The sequence below is a fragment of the Mandrillus leucophaeus genome, unplaced genomic scaffold, assembly GCF_000951045.1.
Source record: "Mandrillus leucophaeus isolate KB7577 unplaced genomic scaffold, Mleu.le_1.0 Scaffold128, whole genome shotgun sequence".
Taxonomy (NCBI): Eukaryota; Metazoa; Chordata; class Mammalia; order Primates; family Cercopithecidae; genus Mandrillus; species Mandrillus leucophaeus.
This window is the reverse complement of record NW_012101209.1, coordinates 2,217,386-2,228,350: the sequence shown is the minus strand read 5'-3', so window position 1 is coordinate 2,228,350 and position 10,965 is coordinate 2,217,386. Positions and strand designations below refer to the sequence as shown.

At 44.6% G+C, this 10,965-nt stretch overlaps 1 long non-coding RNA gene across 1 annotated transcript in view; it reads right to left on the bottom strand.

Annotated features, from left to right (window-relative positions):
- Window positions 1-1,240: 1,240 nt before the first annotated feature.
- Window positions 1,241-10,965, bottom strand: part of LOC105533696 — a 12,614-nt gene continuing 2,889 nt past the window's right edge. The window contains exon 2 of the long non-coding RNA XR_001005152.1: window positions 1,241-2,516. This is a non-coding gene — a long non-coding RNA (uncharacterized LOC105533696). The remainder of the gene's footprint in view (window positions 2,517-10,965) is intronic.

Genomic DNA, 10,965 nt, shown 5'->3' with positions numbered 1-10,965 from the left:
CTCCAGATTAAGTATCTGTGTTCTTCAGCATACACCCTGGGCAGAATTTTTCATCTGTCTTTGACAGAAGATCCAGATGGCAAAAACTTCATGATTCATCTTTCCATCTGCCTGGTACACGTCTTTTTATTTTAAACCTATTTATCTCATTAACACAGATGTAAAACAACAATCACAATCCTTGGAGTTATGCTAGAAAAGGAAATAAGGAGAATTGAGTCGAGTAGCCAATACCCATGGATAGGAGGGCACTTTTCCTGTCATTAATACCAAGATGATTGAGGTCCTCTCATCCCAGGCAAAGGGCAAAATGTACAAACCTTACAGCACTTTTTGCTCAGTTACTCTGTGACATATTCCTGATTTTAGATGCAGGTAAACTAACTCCTAAAATGGACATTTAGTATTCATATACATACTAAATATTTAAGGTATGTGACCATCAGAGGTAATTTCATTACAACAAAGCATAAAGGAAAACATTTTTCAATAGTACAGGAAAATATACATAATGTGAGTTTCTCCAAGCCTTAAGAGGATGTGGGGAGCCTTAGGGGGTCACAGTAGCAGTGATAATTCTTGTTCCTACCAGCTACTGCAAGACTTCCAACTTCTTGCAAATTTCTCTCCAAACATTTCTCTTCCCAGGGAGTGTCTCTCAGCGCTGGTGGTGCTGGACATGATGTCCTACACCATGATTTCCACCAGGTGGCAGCGCTATGTCAACAGGCACTGCCTTCAATTTCCGTAGGGAACCCTCCTCCCAGTGAGACAAAGAAAGCCTTTCTTCCTCTGCATTACTATCAGAGAGTCCCTAAAGAGACTAAAGTTGTGTTTTGCTTTGTTTTGTTTTGAGGGTACAGCTTGTTAAGCCCTTGCCTCTCCGTAGGTATCAGACAGGCCCCTGAAAATCAAATCGGAGACATGGCCATTGGGCTGTCTTCAGAACTGCCTTGCCCCTCTAATGACAAAGGCTTTCCTCCCCGATTTGAGGTTAAAAAAAAAAATTACAAAGATGACAGGCTTTGCTGCTGGCTCTTCTCACCACTGGGTTGGTTGAGAGCTTGGGAATAAGACAGAGCCTGAGTGAGTCCAGTCTCTGCCACTCACTAGCTATGAAACTTTGGGCAGAGTAACCCCTCTAAGCCTCTGTTTCCTCATCTGTAAAATGAGGAAAATGATGGTCCCTACCTCATACGGCTGATGTGCAGATTAAATGAGAGTCTAGCATAATCTCTGGTACATGAGATGCATGTAATCAATGCTAGAGCTGATTATGATAACCATATAGACCTACAGAAGTGATACGATTGCTAACAGTGGTTATTTCTGGTGGCAGGATCAGAGACGATTTTTAATTTCTTGTTTTTCCAAATTCTCTTCAGCAGGCATGCATTGCTTTTACAATCATGAAAAGAGGCAATTGAAATATAATAGATTGCTGATCCCCTGTTCTTGATGATTCCTCTGAAACATTCAAACTTTCTCTATGGCTCAATGAGCTCCCCACGGCTGGGCCTATGTCTTATCTACTTTGGAGTCTTTAACATGAAACACATAATTTGGCACACAGTAGGCAGTCAATACTCATTTCCTGAAAAAAATCTCAAAGGCAATTGCTTCAGGTTTTAATTTCTCAGTGTAACTAAACATCTTTTCTTCCTCCAGGAATTCTCTTTTCTCACTTAGATCCAATTGCTAATCCTTTTGCCAAATTAATTAAATCCTCTCCAGATTCTCCCCAAATTCCTCCAACTATTGAGTTGGTTTTAGGCGGTGATATGGTTTGCCTGTGTCCCCACCCAAATCTCATTGTGAATTGTAGCTCCTATAAATCCCACGTCGTGGGAGGTAATTGAATCATGGGGGTAGGTCTTTCCCGTGCTGATCTCGTGATAGTGAATGAGTGTCACAAGATCTGATGGTTTTTTAAAGGGGTGTTCCCCTACACAAACTCTCTCTTCCCTGCTGCCATGTAAGATGTGACTTTGCTTCTCATTCGCCTTCCACCATGATTGTGAGACCTCCCAAGCCATGTGGAACTATAAAGGAAACCTCTTTCCTTTATAAATTACTCAGTTTCGGGTATGTGTTTATTAGCAGTGTGACAACAGACTAATACAGGCAGGTTTCCAGAAAGCATTTTACCTGAGTTCCCAGAAGTCATGCTGGGGGGTGTATGGGGAGGGAGGTGGGCAGGGGTGGTTAGATCATTGATTTGAGATCAAATCTTTTCAGTAGTTAAATGAAGATCTAAGAGTCAGAATACCCTAGATTATATAAAGAGATTCTAAAAGGAAATAGACACTTTCTAAAAATGTATTATATTTTAAATTAAAACCCATAATGAAGAGGATGATTGTTTTTTACCCGTGGATAGAACACAGGGTTACTGATGATTACACTTAGCTATTGCTGTCATTTGGTTCTTTTGATCTTCACTTTGAGTCAATGGAACTGTTCAGGCGTTCTCTAAGGAGGGCAGAGACAAGCATGACACTGCATCAGCATTTCTTCTACAAAAGAAGAGTCAAAATAAATGACATTAGCCCACAGCAGCTGATATATTTTAATTCTTTCCTCATGCTATTAACAAACATGAGACTTTCTCTTTCCAGGGAAGTTGGATCTGTATAGGAATCCAAATTACAGCTGAGTTATACTGAGGGACAGCCCCTGAGAAGCATAGAAATCTCCAAAGTGGCCTCTTTTACACAGAATCTGGATATTCAGTTCTTCCTTTGATCCCATGTTACAAACTAGATTATTCTTTGCTTTAGATGGCCAACCATTCAGACTCCTAGCTGGGTCTTACAAGCTTCTAGCTCAGGAGGGAGTCGTTGGATGGCAGGGGGTGGCTCTGTGGTTTCTGGTTATGTGGGGAACATGTGGGAAGTGCAAGGAGAAAGGAAAGCTCCAGGCTTGCACATGTCAGTCGGGGCTGGTTTCTGTTCCTGTAACCTAAGATTTCAGTTGACATGGTGCCAATTCCTTGGCAGGCATGCAGAGAAGCCTCTGTTCTCTCTGCCGCGCTGTGGCGTCTCACCTGGACACCTGACCCCTGAAGCCGAGATCTTTCTGCTGTCACCACAGCTCCTCTCTCCAGACTGTTCAGATCTGGTCCTTGTCAGATGGAAGTGCACACACTGCCTCTGCCTGTCCCCAGGGAGCAGGACGTAAACTTCCTCGTTCATCATTCAGGCAAAAACTGAATAAACAGATGAACACCAAATTATGCAAATCTCCATCATGCAGGCCAGGTTGCCAAACATGCCCAGACCTGCTTAAGCAGAGAAGTAAAGGCTGATCAAGCTCACATCTAAAATCCTGGGTTATAAGGAAAATTCCAGCTGACTTGGAACACAGCCCCAACTCCTCCCACATGATACCAGCAAAGAGCTGGTCCAGGAAAAACTCCACTTGTTCAAAGATGACTCATCAAAAAGGAAGACATACAGGATCTCTGCAAATGTAGGAAACGGATAGGAAAAACCAGTGGCAGATGTGGAATACTCACCAGGAAGAGGCTGTCACGGAGCAGACACCAGTCGTAACCAAGCAATTGCCAGGCACTTAAAAACTTAATGAAATGGTTGCCTCTAAGAAGGAAAAGGATAAAGTGAGCTCAGGGAAAGGATGGTAAGGTATCAGGAGGGGGAACATGAGCTCAGAAGAAAACTGGAAAAAGAAAAGAAAGGCAACTAGGGCTAGTCAGGGTTCTCCAAAAAAAAAAAACAAAAAAACAAAACAGAACCAATATGATATCTATCTATCTATTATCTTGTATGTGCATATAAAATATATATAATATGTGTGTGTGTATATTTACCTAACCAAACCAATGCAATGATGATTCAAATCAAATTTAACAACAAATCCTAAACTAGAGTGACCTACTCCCCTTCGGATCGTCTCTTTGTAAGTGAGAATGGGCCATAAATGTCCTTCCATCAGGGATGAGGGTCTTTGCTGCCTGCATTGCCTCCTGTAGTCACTGGCATTGATATCAGTGCATCTAAACTCCCATGAGTGGGTCATAATGAATCCTAGACTGATATGAGATTTTTTCCTAGCTATCTGAAATAAGAATGACTGGTCTCCCTTGCCCCCAGAACTTCTAAACAGTCGGCTGAGCCCGAGACCCTGCGGACATGGGTGAGATCAATATGGCAGACTTGCCTCACTGCATGACTTGAAGTCCTGTCAATAGCAGCCTTAATTTTAAATGTGATAGGAATCAAATTAAATGGATTTGGTCCCTCTGTTGGTCAGACTAATCAGAGCAGCTGATGAGGTAGCATACTCATTGGATAATGTGAATTTGGCCAAGGATCTGTCAGGCCTTGTGGTGGATTTTTGTGACAGGCAATTTGCCACGGGCTCTGATTGTCTCTGCATGCTCTTGCTGGGGATGACAAGAATGCAAGGTCCTGACTGTTCCTTGCTTGAGACATTTCTCTGGGTTGTGTTTGCAGTAGACAGCCTTGACAAAGCAATATCCCCCTGCCCCAGACAAAGAGGCAGGCTTGCTCATCACTTACTGTTAAATTGTATGTTCCCAAGCTCGGTGTTCCTTAGTTGCAGTACAAACACACTGCGTGTACAATAACCACCTGGGCCCCTCCACATCACCCCAGTGGAACTTGGGGACATGGAAAACCAATGCTAACTAACACAAACCTCTTGCAACTTGTTCTGCCATGAGTAGTGTAGTCCTTTGTCTCTGATCCAGTCTCATGTCATCTGCCAGCATCCATGAAACTGTAACAGGCTTACTAGCTTGTAAGATGGGCAAAATTCCAGACTTTCATAGACTCCAACACACATGACCCAAGTAGGGCCAATCAGGGATTCTTCCCAAAGATATTTCCTCAAGAGCGCTTCTCCAGAGTTCTTTACCGCTGATAGATGGGTGATGGGGAAATGCCATCCATTTTCTCTCTCTCTCCTTCTTCATTAGTTTATATATAAGTTGTTGGAGGTTAATTTTACAATTTGGTCTTTTGGTAACAGAATATTTAGAGGGACTGTGATCAAATTCGAGTAATGAATATAGCCAGAGATAGATACAATTGTTGTTGGCACTGAGTATCTTCTCATTTGGGAGAAAGGGTAGGAATATCTTTACTGGTAAGAAGGATAGCTATATTTTGTTCATTGTTGTATAGAAGTTCAGATATGTGTAGGAGGGTGCATATGGAAACTCGGTAGCCAAAGAGGTGGGTGGTGACAGTTATCACTTTAGTGCCTCTGAATTCCAAATCCACTCTTCGTTATCCTCCTTTGTGATACTGGAGCTGAATCCTGTAAACATGTCTTTGCCTGCTAGCACGATACTAAGTGCTGTCAATGGAGGGCTCTGGAGGGACACTGCAGGAAGAAGAGGCTCCCTTCCTTTCCTCTTGCTCCCGCTCTTGACTGGTGCGTGGGGCACCCAGAGATGCTCACCCCTGGTGAGTTTCCTGAGGAGTTCTGCTAGCACCTCAGTCAGCTCTCCAGCAAATTTAGCAGCAACCCCACAGGCAGGTTTTCACCAAACACTGCTGAAGCCCCAGATGGTGGCCCAGTGTGTCTCATAAACGCACCAGCAGCTGGCTCCCCTGAGTTTCAGTAACATACCACGGGTGAAGTCCTAGTGAGTGCCTGCGCCTCAGACAGCAGCTTCTCAGTGAGTGTTGTCAGCCCCCACCCCGCTGCCCCCACCGGTGCACGGGTTTCTTGCATGCCAGCCTGGCCTGAAGCACTACAACAAACTTCTTTGCCATCCTGCGGACTCTAGCCACACCATCTCCAACGGTGTCTGAGTCTCATCCCTGGGGAGACCCTTTTCCAAGTTGGTTCCTTCCTTGGGTTCTCTGCTTCAGCCCTAGAGCTAATGCCTGCCACCTATATCCACGATTCCTGGTTTTTGTTTATTTATTGTTTTTGAGACAGAATCTCACTCTATCGCCCAGGCTGGAATGCAGTGGCGTGATCTCAGGTCACTGCAACCTCTACCTCTCGGGTTCAAGTGATTCTCCTGCCTCAGCCTCCAGAGTAGCTGGGATCACAGGCGTGTGCCACCACACCTGGCTCATTTTTGTATTTTTAGTAGAGACAGGGTTTTGCCATGTTGGCCAGGCTGGCTTGTATTTTTTTTACTGTGGTAAAACATACATAACATTTATCATTTTAACCATTTTTAAGTGTACAATTCATGGACGTTAGATACAGTCACAATGTTTTGCAGCCATTGCCACTATCTATTTCCAAAACTTTTCTATCATTCCAAGGTGAAACTCTATACCCATTGTAATAGTCTGTTCTCACACTGCTACGAAGATACTACCTGAGACTGGGTAACTGATGAAGAAAAGAGGTTTGATTGATTCACAGTTCTGCGTGCCACAGGAGGCCTCGGGAAACACGTTCATGGTGGAAGGCAAAGGGGAAGTAAGGCAGATCTTCTCTTCACAAAGTGGCAGGAGAGGGAGAAAAAGAGAGAAGAGAGCCACACACTTTTAAACCATCAAATCTCATGAGAACTCACTCACTATCATGAGAATCACCTCTATGATCCAATCATCTCCCATCAGGTCCCTCCCTTGACATGGGATTACAATTTGAGATGAGATTTGGGTGGGGACCCAGAGCCAAACCTTATCACCCATTAAACAATAACTTCCCATTCTCCCCTTCCTCCAGCTCCTGAAAACCTCCATTCTACTTTCTGTCTCTATGAATCGACTATTCGTGGTACATTGCATAAATGGCACCATATAATATTTGCCCTTTTGAGTCTGGCTTATTTCATTTCGTACATAATGTCTTCAAGGTTTATCCATGTGGAGCATTTATCAGAATTTCATTCCATTTTATGGCAGAATCACATTTCATTTTGTTTATCCATTCACCTGTTTCAGTAACCTTTAGACTTCTTTTTATCCCTTAGTGGCTAACCCGCTATTATTAGTTCATGATTATTTATATTACACTTTCCCTGTTGACATTGTATAGCTCCTGTCTCCTGCCTGATACATCTGTCTTAGGAAACTGCCTTTCCACTCCTGTGACTGACGGGGCCAATCATGGAACCTCATTTCCCTCACCATATATAGGATTGGCCCATCACTCTGATAATAGTGATGGGTCCCAGGATAGGCACAAAACCAACCAGCAGCAATCCCATGCCTTCCCCAGGATGGAAAGATGAGTACTGGGAAAAAGCTTTTCACTGGGATTGCCACACTGGTGTTCTTGAGGCCACATCCCCAGATACATATAGGGTCTCATCTTGTGGTAGGAGAAATTGAGGACAACAGACAAACAGCAACAGAGATGAAAGTGAAAAATGGAGACGTTTCTCATATACCTGGAGAAAGTGCAGCATGAGAAGAAGGTTAAAATTTAAGGAAGTGAGAGCACAAATAAGAGAGTGAGAAAGAGCAGCTGGCTGTGCAGAGGACACATCAGGAGATAGCAGGTCATGATACCATGAAAATCAGGCTGTAAAGGGAGCATTTTCCAAAAGAAGGAATGAGTAAAAGTAGGCTGCAAAATGCCACTGGCTTGGGCACCAGGTTGTTGTTGACCTTGGTGACAGCAGAGGCAGCAGAGGCAGCATGGCCTGGCCTCGGTGCCTCTCCATGGCCATCTCCGGCACCCCGGAGACACCATCCTCTGGCCATACTTGCCATTCTGCGGAGCTGCCACAGCCCTCAAGCTTCTCCATTTTCCTTGACCCATCCCCGTTTGTCCTCTTGACCAATTCTGACGGATTCTCCAAAATTCAGCTCAACCTTAGATCTCCAGGTTAGTTTTTCACTCCCAAAGAGGAGGAGACGCTCCCCAGCCCTTTGTGTGTCCCTTCCTTTGATGGCGTGTGATTACACTGTTTACTGTGCATGTCTGCCTCCTCCTCCAGTCTGAGAGCTCCTTAAAAACAGGGACTTTGCCTTATGTATCTTTGTATTCTAAGCACTCAGCCCAAGGCCCGGCTCTGAAATGAGCTCAGTGCACATTAATGGATCAATGCCTGGAGGGAGGCACTCGCTGATCTGATCCTTTTTTAGAAAAACAGGATCTGGTTGCCATGGCGCTGAAAGAGCGCTTTCTGTACCTGCTGTTTTCAGGATGAGCAAATCACTTTCAGCTGACCACACTGTGGCATCTGGCCAGCAGGATCTGCAGAATCCAGCACGATGGATGCAGAGCCAACCCTGAGATGGAAGAGACACCTTTCCTCCTTCCGAGTAGGTAAACTATTGAGTAACATCAAAGAATTTCATTTTTTCTACCCCTGAAAGATTTAAAGGTCTCCTCTTTTGTCAATATGCCCCTAGCTCTCCTGCCAGTTTTCTCTCGCCTCCTGCACAGTTTTTCTGTCTCCTTACTGCTGCTACTCTAAGATAGGGCTTTAGCCTATAGGCCAAATCTGGCCCACCACCTGTTTTTGCAAATAAAGTTTTATTGGAAGACAGCCATACCCATTTGTTTACATTTTGTCTATGGCTGCTTATACTCTACAATGGTAGAGCTGTGGCAGAGATTGCATGCCTGCAAAACAACATATTTACTATCTGGCCCCTTGTAAAAAATAAAAAAGTTTTCTGATCTGTACACTAGAGAACGAGCTTCACCTGATAAGAGATGATAAGGAAATAGTGCAACTCCAAATGGGACAACAAGGGAAAGAGAAAGGAAAAAACAGAATATGTTCCTAGATTGTTGTGTGGGCAATGTATGGGAGATGAAGAATACTACAGTATTTACAAACCAGATAGTAAAAGCTTAAACAAGAAAATAAGAGTAAGAGCCAAGGAAGGCTGAGGTGAGAGGATCGCTTGTGCCCTGGATCGCCTGACTGAGACCAGCCTGGGCAACACAGGGAGACCCCGTTTCTACAAAAAATACAAAAAAATAGCTAGGTATGGTGACACATGCCTGTAGTCCCAGCTACTCGGGAGGCTGAGGTGGGAGGATTTCTTGAGCCCAGGAGGCCAAGGCTTTGGTGAGCTGGGATTGCGCCATTATACTCCAGCCTGGGCAAAGAGCAAGACCCTGTTTTAAAAAAAAATTCTAAAAAAGAGCATTAAAAAAAGTGTACATATAAAATAACCACTGGAATAAAATTACAAACCTTTATAAATACAATTTTTAAAGTAAAAAAATACATTGCATAGAGAAAGAAACACAGCAGATATAATACATGATTAATATAAAGTAACGTGGCAGAATGGAGACCCAATATATCAGTAAATATGAGAGGACTCATAAAAAGAAAACGTTTTTAATTTGACTCATCCTCTCAGCCTTCTTGGCTAGAACTCCCCATTCTCTCTTGAACCCATCCAATCAGGCTCCAATTCTCACCACCCCCACAGAAACTCTTGTCAAGATAACCAATGGCCTTTCAAGTTTCCATTGCTCTCTTTCTAGTCCTCATTTTCCCAAGTCTCACAGCAGCAGTTGACAAAGGTGATCCTGCTCTCCCCATCAAACACTTTTCTTTACTGATTTCTGGGATAGCACCTCTCCCAGTGCAGGGGAAGGAAGGAAGACTTCCTTTCCAGAGACTTCTCAGCATTTTTTGCTGGATTCTCCTCTTCCTGATCTAATCCAAGGTTGGATTCTCCCAGGTCTCCTTCCATGGACCTCTTCTCTTTCCTCTCTTCTCTTTTTCTCATAGTATGTTTCATCATTCCCCTGGCTTTCACGGACAGGCTGATGATCTCCAGATTTGTATCCCAGACCCTGAGGTCTTCCCTGAGCTTTAGACTCACAGACCCAACTGTCTACTCAGCTTGGCACTGGCACCCATCCTGCTGGATTCTGCAGATCCTGCTACACAGATGCCACAGTGTGGTCTGTTTGGGTATAGACTAGACTTCTCAAACCTAATGTATTCAAAGCTAAATTCCTGATTTGTCATTCCTGCTTTGTTTCCTCTACAGTCTTCCCCATCTCAGGAAGCAGCAGCACCATTCACCTCGTTGCTTGGTTGAACAGGGGGAGTCATCCTTGACCCCTCTCTCTCTCATAGTTTCTCAGTAAGTCCTGTTGGCTCTGGCCTGGCACAGTGGCTCACGCCTGTAATTCCAACGCTTTGGAAGGCCAGGGCAGGCAGATGTCTTGAGCCCAGGAGTTCAAGACCAGCCTGGGTAACACGGTGAGACCCATGTCTCTATAAATACAGAACTTAGCTGGGCATGGTGGCATGCACCTGTAGTCCCAGGTGTTTGGGAGGCTGAGAGGTGGGAGGATACCTTGATCCAGGAGGTCAAGGCTGCAGTGAGCCGTGATTGCACCACTGCACTACAGCCTGGGCAACAAGCGAGACCCGGTCTGGGAAAAAAAAACAAACAAGTCTGTTAGCTCTAACTTGATCACCCTTTAATCTGCTCCACCAAGATCTCTGAGGGCCGAGCCACCCTCCTGTCTGGTCTGGGCTACTCCTGTAGCCTCCTAACTGGCTGCCCTCGCCTCTACGTCTGCCCCTGCTTTTTTCCTCCACACCTCCGCCAGTGGGATGATTCTAAAATGCAGGTCAGATCACACCACCCCTGCTCAAAACCCTCCGACTGCTTCCCATCCACACTTACAGGAAAATCCAAAGAACTCAATGTGACTTACACAGCCCTATGTATTCTGGCCCCTGCTTCTCTCTCCAGCCTCATTTCCTACTTTTCCCTCTCCTTCACCACATTCCAGAGGCCCTGGCTTCTCTCCTGTTTCCAGGACATGCCAAACACAGTCCTGTCTTAGGGCATTTCGCTGTCTGGAAGAGCCTTGCCCAGGCCTCAGTAAGGTTCTGTTCTCACTGCATTCAGCTCTCTGCTCTTCTGAGGGGTCCCCATGACAATCACATAAAACAGCACCGCTTCACTCGCTGCACTCAGACATTGCTTCACGTTTCCATAGTGCTCATCACCACTTGACAGTACTTTGTATTAAACAGTTTTGGGTTTTTTTTTTTTTTTTTTTTTT